The sequence below is a fragment of the Poecilia latipinna genome, unplaced genomic scaffold (genome assembly GCF_001443285.1).
Source record: "Poecilia latipinna isolate Pla-1442-1.1 unplaced genomic scaffold, P_latipinna-1.0 Scaffold11, whole genome shotgun sequence".
NCBI classification, from domain to species: domain Eukaryota; kingdom Metazoa; phylum Chordata; class Actinopteri; order Cyprinodontiformes; family Poeciliidae; genus Poecilia; species Poecilia latipinna.
This window is the reverse complement of record NW_015112627.1, coordinates 505,859-515,968: the sequence shown is the minus strand read 5'-3', so window position 1 is coordinate 515,968 and position 10,110 is coordinate 505,859. Positions and strand designations below refer to the sequence as shown.

General features: G+C 39.5%; 1 protein-coding gene across 3 annotated transcripts in view; it reads left to right on the top strand.

Annotated features, from left to right (window-relative positions):
* The first annotated feature begins 8,358 nt into the window (after positions 1-8,358).
* Positions 8,359-10,110, top strand: part of galnt1 (UDP-N-acetyl-alpha-D-galactosamine:polypeptide N-acetylgalactosaminyltransferase 1) — a 72,524-nt gene continuing 70,772 nt past the window's right edge. For all 3 annotated transcript variants that reach the window (XR_001424670.1, XR_001424671.1, XM_015030075.1), the window contains exon 1: positions 8,359-8,844. The gene's annotated coding sequence lies outside the window, so the exon portion shown is untranslated. The remainder of the gene's footprint in view (positions 8,845-10,110) is intronic.

Sequence of the window (10,110 nt, the reverse complement as noted above, 5' to 3'; positions counted from 1 at the left end):
TATGTCCTTCAAAGATTAGTGTGCAACACAACTGCTACACAACAGAAAACTGATTTTAAAGACACAATAATCAAACTGAGGTTGAAACCTTCTTACTAAGCAAACAGCCTAAAATAAAAGATAAAAATATGTTTTATTTATATAACACGCTTTATCACATAATATTAGTTGGCTGGTTATGTTGCAGTGACCCAGCATTATGAACTTGTGAACCATGTTGTCCTATCTGCCTGCATGGGAGTCTGCAATGGATCTGTATCCTGCAGGTTTTAGATGCCGACACAGTTCATTAAAATGGCTGAATTATCTCATTAGAGTGTGATCAGGTCTAGCAATGGCCCGACAGTAAATCATTGCAATATTCATGTGTGTTGAACCAGAAAACAAACTAAAACAAGCAGGATTCTTGCTACCAGGGAATGACTCTGGACCCCTCTGCTGCAGGTTTTTGGAGAAGACGCTCAGACCGATTCAGGACGGCTAGTGTGGGTTTAATTCTCGTTAAGAGATGGTAGACCTGACTTTTACACTTGCGGAGTTGCTAAGGGTCAAAGGAGTTTTGGTTGTTCAGTCCATATGTGTTTTGAGGGTCTGCAAAGACCTTCAGACCAATTCTGATGTCCCTTGAGACATTTTTTGTTGTTCACTTTGCCGTGGATGTTTTTAAGAGCTATCTGGTCCTTGTACACACTGAGCGAGAGCTGTGTCCACATTCTCGGCACATCGTCAGTGACTGTTCCAAAAGAAGTGTTGGGCTCTGCTTGTTGTTTGTGGTGTAGTTAGACTTGGTCTGAAGGTGTAGTTGTATTGAGGACTGTGTCTGGTTTGAGAACTCCAGGCTTTCATCTTTGTTTTTTCAAATAAATTGGTTCTGTCAGCATATTGAAGCAAAGATCATGAGCTTACACTAAAGACATTCAGAGCCACGCATGATAATGACATCCTCTAAGCCCAAGGCCATGGTTCTCAACTAGAAAAGCAGGGGTTCCTTACAGTTGGGGGATATCTTTGCCTCATAAGCTGAGTAAAATGGTGGAAATGGAAGTAAATTTCCTGTTTTGGTCCAATTTAAGTTGAGTACCAGTCATGAGTCTGCTGGCGTTGCTCTTGGTTTTCCTCTGATATATTAAAGTTACATGGTTATTCCATTGTCATACTGTCACAGCAGTTTCATGCAGACATCTTTGAGGTTGAGTCCCTGTAGCTAATCTATTCGTCTACACTGGCCCAAAGGGAGGAACCTGTCATCGTTCAGTCAGCCCTCACAACACTCTGTGACATCCAAATTCAACACACAGGCTTCTGAGCAGTTGAGAACAACTTAATTAACTCTGAGAAGCTGATATCCTGTTAAACATATTGTCACAGGGAAACCAGCTGATGCACAGAGGCATTCCTGCTACTCTTATTTCCTAGTCATTCTGGTGTCTAGAGGACTGTTGTCACAAAGGGGAATGTTGATCCAGGGGAAGGAGTTTCTAAATGTTTCATGCATTTTTAACACAGGTACACTGCTGCTGTCACTTATATAAATAAATAAAGAATGTACAGAGACTGTGTTAAAGCTAATTTGGAACATCTATTAAACTTTAATGGCTAATGTTATGGCTACATGGAGTGAGTCTGGAAATGAGGGAGCTCAACTGGACAATGGCAAAGTGACCAAAAAATGGATGAAGGACTTTTTTTTCTCCAACTCTGGTAGGAAAATATCCCTGTTATGATAAAATAATTCAAAAAGATTTTTGTTTTCTCAGGTCTCTTTTTTCAGTAGGAGCAGCTGTAAGTCTATTTGGGGTTTCATCTTTGCTTTTCTGGAGGATTACTTTTTTTCTTCTTTGTAGATTAACTCAGACTCAGTCAAAATTAAACGGACACCATTTATATCAGATTTTGGTTTAGACTTTGACTGGGTCATTTTAATTTATGAACAACTCTAATATTAATACTCTGGTCTTAAACCAACAACTCCAGTCATAAATCATTTTCAGCCTCTCCCAGATTTTCTAACTGAATTGCTCCTTATTCATCCATACACGTTCCTAATAAGATGTATTACGTATTAGGAAGGCATCCACTTATCCTGACCCACTGTGTCTCTGTGTATTCAAGGGAAAAAGAAAGGAAAGCAATAACCTGCTTTCTAGTTCCTGCAGGAAAAGAGCTGATAGCATGATGCTGCCACCACCACGTTTCAACGTCTCTGAGGTATTTTCAGGGTTATGTGCAGTGCTAGTTTTCCACCACAATCGGATTTCATCTGGGTTCTATAGATTGGGTTTTATTTAGGAGCATTGCGATAAAGAAGGCTGAGACCTACCATATGCCACAGTGCATAAATATTTGCTATTTTGTGTTGATCTCTCACACAAAATCCCAATAAATTACATGGAATTTTCAAGGAGGTGTGAATACTTTTACGAGGCCATGTGTAGATGTTATCAGACAGGGATGTTTCAGAGCCCTTGGGTGCAAGCTCAGCCTGAATCCATTGTTATTGACCACTGTTAGCAAACCATTGACCTGTAGTGGAAATGTGTCAATTTTTGTAATGAGAATGCATAGCCTCTGTACTTTGCAGGCACATGTGCACATGGTGGCCTAATCTAATTTGTTTGTAGTTGTTTGCATATAAGGAGCATTAACTTAAAAATGTATGTTTAAGCAGTGACAAATAAATGTGTGAAGAAAATGTTCTTTCCCCATTATATGCAACATTATATATCCAGTTCCTGTACAGCTTATGTGTGCATGAACTACATTGTTGCAGAGAAAATTTTCTTCATCATTTCACTTGCATTTTCAGCAAAGAATAAATAAATAATCATAATTTTTGTTGGCCTATTATATGAAACCCAAATAAAAGACAATGACATTTGTGGTTGCAGAGTGAAATGTGAAAAAAATTCTTGCCCTACTATGCCTGTTAGGAGATAGATAGGAGATGATGGGTTCTAGGAGATAGAACCCAAATAACAAATAAAAATGGGTAGAACTGTAGTGGGGCGTGACGAAGTGTGTGTGAGGGGCAAGGGGGCGCGAAAAGCAGGACTTTAAACAAGCCTCCGGTCACTAGGTGGCAGCAGAGTTCAATCTAATCAACAGCCTGCCTGTTCAAGCCAGTAGAGGTAGCCACAGCACTGTTGTAAACGGAGCAGGAAAAAAAAAAAAAAAACACGAAGCGAAGGATACAAGCGCGGATGTTTTGAAATAGCTCTATCTAGAGGAGAGATGGAGAAGTTTGACAGTGAAGAGAAAAACAGCAGCAGGTCAGCGGCCAGGATAAGAGATTCTTATTTTCAAATACAAGAATACAGTCATAATACTACGAGAACCCAGTCGTATCAGCAGAGTAATTTAAATATTGGCAGAGTAAAGACGTAATATTGCTGGAAGAAAGTCGTTAAATTAAAAAGCTTCGATAAAGTGATATGCAATGTGACCTGTTCAGCAAGTCTGGTTCTTTCTGTTAAATAAGCAATCGTTTCAAAGACCTGTGGCTGAAAATTTGCTTCTGATGTGCTAAAACATTTAGTACTTAGTCATTTGTTAAACCAGTACTAACTATAACCTTACATCAGTATTCCGCAATTTAGCGTATGGTGAAAAGCTATCATAAAATTAGTCTTTATTCTCGTCCAACTTTATTTGTATTTAAAACACAAATCAAAAACTCAGAGACCAGCACTTATACTCCATCATAACCAAGTAACTGTAGCTCGCAGAAAAAGGCCAGGAAATAGACAAAACCTGTCTTTTTATTGTTAATACAAAAATGTTATACACTTTTCATTTCTTCTCATCTGACAAGCTGAACTATTAGCAATATTGCTGCAATTTTTTTCACCATAAATGTTAAGAACCTTGTGGAAAACTAAACTGAAGAAGCTGATAAGTAATCAATGCTTATAGTTCTAAAAAGATTTACTATATTTAGTCTAAAAATGCAAATCCTAGTGAATCATTTGCACTTTTTCAAACTGAGTTGTCTTGATTAAATGTTAGTGATTCACTCATAAACTGATTTTGTAAATTATTTTGAGGCTTACAATAATAAAACAGCGGTTTTGATAATAAGCCAGTGGTTTGTACGATAAATTATTAAATGTGAACCAATTCGCAATAGTATTTAAATTCTGGGGAGGGAAGGGCACTTAGCAGGGGGGGAACGAAAAAAATTTGTTTATCATGTCCAGCCTGGAGTGCTTTGGGTGAGGGGTTTTCCCTGCTCATGGTCGACTCATGGGATCCGCAGTGTGAGACTTTTGTTTCGGCTTGGCACCCTGAGCGTTCCAGGATGAGCTGCTTGGTGCGGGGTGTACGACCTCTCCGTTGATTTGAGGAAGAGTTGTTTCATTTCCACAGGTAGCATTGATCTCAAAGTTCACCTCCAGCCGTTGAATCTTCATCTCTATAAACTGAAGTCATTGTAATACTGCAAATGTCCCTGGGTTCGGCCGGAGGCATTTTGCCCTGGTTCAACTTGGAGGTGAAGAAAAGTAAGGTAAAAATAAAAGTAAGAAAATCCCACAGTCCTTAGGTTTGAAGTAATCCAATTATGATGTCGATAATGTAAATATAACTATAAAAACTGTGACTTTAAAAATAACTCAAAGGCAAAGTTATCAGTAAGGAGAGAGCAGGATAAGCTGTTCCTCCTTCAGCTGTCAGAGCGTACGTTTATGTTTGTATGTGATATTGATTACTCTATAATCAGTTCAGGAGAAGTTTTTCTGGTGAGTTTTGCAGCTGTGGTCTGAACCACTAAGTGGTGAGAGTATACAAGGCAGGTACAAAGTAAGCAATAACAAATAACTGGCTCTACAACAACTAGAATACATTATACCAACCAAGTTGGTCCATCTGGCAGTGTTGGAAAATCCTGCAGGTACTTGTTAGCTGTGGCTTAATAAGATAATTGGAAAATGACAAGTCTGCAGCCTGGAGGTGCTGAAAAACTTGATATCATCCTTAAATTCTAAGCCAAAGCTAAATTTTATCTTCAAAACAAAATAAGAAATCATAAACAACAAATAACTCTAAAGGTGTTTGTTCCTTTTGCATATTATATTGTTATACCAGGGGGCTACTGCATATTTAAATCTCTCTGTTAAATCTAGCTTCCTATACAAGAGTGGCTGCAACTCTTTCATAAATCTCATCACGCCAAGGCAGAAAGTTTTCTGCAGGTTCAGAGTCGAGTCATAAAATTGACAGATAGCTCCTCAGTGACATCATTAAGTCCAACAACGGTTTGTCTGTGATGCCGCCCAACTCACGCAAACCAATTTGTAGGTGTAAATCTAAAAATGTGTACTCAAGCCGTATCTCACACATCAGAAACATTAGCCGCCATGAATTCATCACAAAGCTGCTCCTGGAGGCTGTGTTGCCAATCAGAAACAGAATTTACTGTCGGGGCAAATGAGTCGGAAAATTGGGAACATCAGAAGAAAATGAAGCTGCTGAGTCAAGTTAGATAGCTTTGCTACTCGCGTTGGCAAGAATCTAAGCATTCCCAAATGCGTCTCTTATTCTGGCAATAAATCGTACCTAAAAAGGTTGTACCTGGCAGTCAAGACGATTAAGCGCTCCCCTGATGGAGGAAGTAATAGTGAGCAATGCCACTGACATCTTATTTATAGCTTTCAGTAACTTTCCCGTTTGCCACAGACAGTTCTACTTTTCTTTCTGGTGCAAAAAACAAAGAAACTAATTCACTTTTTTCTTCTTCTTCTGTTACCTTTTACTCCTGCTCAATTTTTTATCCTCAGAATGTAGCCATAAATGTCAAGCCCCTGGCTCTGTCTGAGTTCCTTTTAGATTGATGGTTTGTTTGCAGGTAGTGGCCCATAAAGGTTATGGTCCTTGAGATCTGCCACTGCTTCCCGCATACTCCAGAAGTGCGTTGTAGCTTATTTTTAGATATTCCTACATAAAAGTTTTATATATTGTAAATGAAGCTAAGCTTTAACTACTAAAATGCAACGTCTCATCCTGATGAATGCTAGAATAGAGATACATTCTGTTGTGCAGAAGCCCTAGATGAGGGTGAGTTTTGTCCCTTTTTAACTCTGTGCTAATACAGTAAATATATCTTAGTTTTGAAAACCAGTAGGTAATAAGGACAACAATATTCAGAGGTTTTCTTTTTTCCTTTTCAAAGGTTTCTAAAATGTAAATTAAAGGCTGTTTAACACATACAATGCGAGATCACAAATCCTGTACTTTACTCAAGCGACTTTGCTACTCTGTAATGAAGATGCCAAGTCTTAAATTTCTTGTAAAAACAATTTGTTTTAATTATTGCATTCCACATGAAACACTTGGTGACTTATGGTGTAGACTTTAGTGCTTCTAAAAGTTTGTATCTTTGATTAAAGGTGAGAAAGGCATTCATTACATTGGCGACAACTATAAATATTGCTGCAAGAGGTGGATAACTTCTTATTTATTTAATCACATGTTTAGTAAGATTATAATCTTTTTTGTGTTTTTTTAAAGAGAAAAAACACAAGTAGAATAACTCTCATACTGCCACAACTGTAAGTGACAGGTATAAGAATTTGCTGATTTATTTTATTATGCTTTTGAGTCACAACTAAATATTTCAGATTGCATATAACAAATCTAAATATTGCTCAAAGGTAACCCGAGTAAACAAAAAAAAAGCATTTACATAAGATGACTTCCTTTAACAGAGGTTAAAATATCCAAAACCAACCAGGGTCTTTGTGAACAAGTGATTACCTCCTTGTTCAATTATTTAAGAATGGTGATTAATCAAATTTTTGGCTTCTGTTGTACCACGCCCAAGCCTGATAACTGATAGGCCCACAGAGTCAAAACATTACTAAAACATAAGCTCTCTAACAATATAAAGTATCTTGAACAAGTTTTCAATAGAAAAGCCTTATATAGAGAGATATTCAAGAACAAACAAGATGGTGACATCTATCAGCATGAAAAGGGTTGCAAGGTCTGAGACTTTGAGATTCCAGCAAACCGCAGCAATGGTTTATTATCCACAGCTGAAGAAAACCTGCTGAACCTTCAGGAGTGGTCAGCTTACAGAAATGTCCCTGAAAAATCAGAACAACATCTAAAACACTGCTGGCCTTACTTGTCCAGTTGAGGTCGATGTTCATGATTCAACAATAATGAAGAGAACGGAGGGAAATTACATCCATGGGATAGTTCTAAGCACGTCAGGGGGAGATATCTTTTCAACAAGGAATTGTGTCTGGTTTTCTTCTCTAAAAGGGGCGTGTTATATAAAATCAAGTTTAATACTATGTTATATTGTTATTCCCTAATGAGAAACATACATGGAGTGTTGCTTTGATTCTTTCATGCATGTTTGAGGAATCCTTTAATCTCCCATGGGAGGCATTTGGGGGTGTCTAAACGCTTGCTCGTTCAAAGCGGCGGCGCCACATATTTACCCAAACCTCCGCCTTGAAGCTTAAGCTCCCAGCAGAGCTTCTGCTAACAGAGCACTCCTCCCTTGCGCCCCCCACTCAGCTCGACCAGCGAAGCAGCAGGAGCCCTTAGCAAACACCTACTGAAACTATGCATCTGCTGAGCTCATCAAATAAACTACTTTCAGTCCAACCCTCCAAAGAATGACTGTAAACAGGATCATGAAGAAGCATTGTTGGGATGACATGCTGAAGGCAGAGTGTCGGAAAGAGTAGGAGCTTTTTAAAGAGGCCGGTTTCAATGTGTTACATGGCAAAGTCACATTTCTTTTAAGTTGTATTTGATATACAGCATTTTTATAACAACTGAAGGCAACACAGTTACCTGATTGTACCATGAACTAGAACTATGTGCCTGAAAAATACATTATAACCCCATGGCCCATCTTTAAGAAATGAAATGTATTAACATTTGGAAACTACTTTTTCAGGTCATGCTTAGTCTGATATGAAGCATTACAAAAAAGCAAAAACAGAAGAATCTATAACGGATAAATACTTTTCCACAGTATTAATTATGCTGCTTTTACTTCAGAGTGATCACCTATAATGCATTTTTTATTTGATTAGAAATAAACATTACCCTCAACCCCTTTGATTTGACTTGATAATAGTAAGAGTCTTTATGTGAATATCCCCTTATAATGCCATGTTTTGAAACAGCTTGATGTGACTGCTGATTTGTTTTGTCTGACACATTATTGTTGCTCATGCAGCTAATCTTCAGCCCCATTATTCAATCTGAAGAGGGTTGATTTTTTTTTCTTTTTTTTCCTTATTTGTCAGTCAGTCATAATTTAATTAATCAAACCAGGCATTAAGCGCATCTTTGTCATCTCACACGCATCTATGTATTATGAGGATGGGATCAGTTGTAGTATTTCTTCCGGGTTGGGGAAATCAAGGGAGGGATGAGCAGAGATGCTGCCAGTGTTTGCTCTGCACATCAGCAGCCAGCCGGGCTTCTATCTCCCAGTCAGACAGACAGCGGCAGAGGCAGCACGTCCACACGGGAGAGAGACAGCAGCGCTCACGGCGCAGCAGAGGCACTGAAGACTGAACTGACACTCACATTCCCAGCCTTCTCAAATGGATTTAATTATGTTGTAGCAATTTTTGCGTCTGGAAGGCGTCCTTTTAGATCAGGAAAAAGAGACGCGCAGACTGGCTGAATTTTTAGGTGCCTGGTTCGTCTCGACCGTTCTCAGGGAGCCACTCTCCTCACATCGTTAGCTCGCTAAGCTAGCTAGCCCGCTAACTTAGCGGCGATACTTTGTACCGTATCAACGTCAGTTTTCTGCCTCGGAGCTAGCCTGCGGTCTTTTGCGCCACGGCGGCAGATTGACGTGACCCGTCACGACAGGTAAGCGAACAAAACGCGTGGAAACACGTTCTTTATGGTTCTTTTTTTTTTTTTTTTTTTTGGAGCCTCATGTTCCACCGCTGGTTTTCGCCGCTGGCCAGCGAGGTTCTAACGGTATTCTAGGAGCAGCAGCAGCAGCGGAGTGGAGCTTCGGCTGGCTGAGCTGAAGCGATCTTGTTGACAGAAGCAGCCGAGCAACTGGGATGTGATGCGACTCACCGTTTAACACGCTGATTATCACCTCACAACTCGCATTATGTCTCCACACTTGCTTTTCCTGCGAACACACCTTTAAATACTTTTCACGGGCTGTACGCTTTTTGCAGAAAACCATCGTTCCCAAGACTTCTCATTAAGATCTGGCGTTTCGTGTTAAACCTTGAGTGCTGATTTGCGGTGAATGGGCCACTGTCAGGTTAAAAAAAAAAAATCGCACATTTGCCGCATTTCGCTGCAGTAACTTTTAGTAAGGGTTGATTCAGATGACTGTGACAGGTAACTGCTGCCCTACCCCGTCTGCATGTGTATGAACAGGAGCGAAAAGGAAGGAGTACATGCACAAAGTTGATCGTCATGCTTTTACAATGCAGAATGTGCGTGTGTGTGCGCTCTTCCTGGTGGTCGTTTCCTATTTTCCCTCCCCCTGAAACATTAGAGCTGGAGTGTTGCATTACAAGTTGGGAGGATGAACCCTAAACTAGAGTTTGACCTTTTGTTTAGGTCCCTCCTTTGACCCAAAAAAAAAAGGGGGGGGGGGAGTGATCAGAATGTTTAGCTTTATCACATTGTAAGGGTATGAATCACTTGGAGAACCTTTTATTGGAGTTGATTTGGGCGGTGAGAGCTTGACATGTCAGGGAATGTGTGTAATGAAGGGTTGTGCTCTAGTGAGCATGCATTAACAATGCTGTAATTATCTCAAGAGATAAGAAAGTGGATTCGCCATCAATCCAAGGAGAGTCACGGATGCAGAGCAGAGGATGGAGACGTATGATTGACAGGAAACAAATTAATTTTGCTCTCACATGTCTCTTAAGAAGAGAGGAAAAGTTGAGCATATATATATTTTTATCCTCTGCGGCAGAGGTTCTCACATTTAAAGAGTAAAGGTCTAGGTCTGATTTGAGGTCTGGGACAACGATTGATGAGCAGATTTCTTAAACTTAATTTGTTTGCAGCCTACAATAACACTAAAATGACGTTTTACTCTTCCAAGTGTTTCTTTTTTTTTGTAATTCTAAGCCACTCTTTTTGTGACAATAAAGC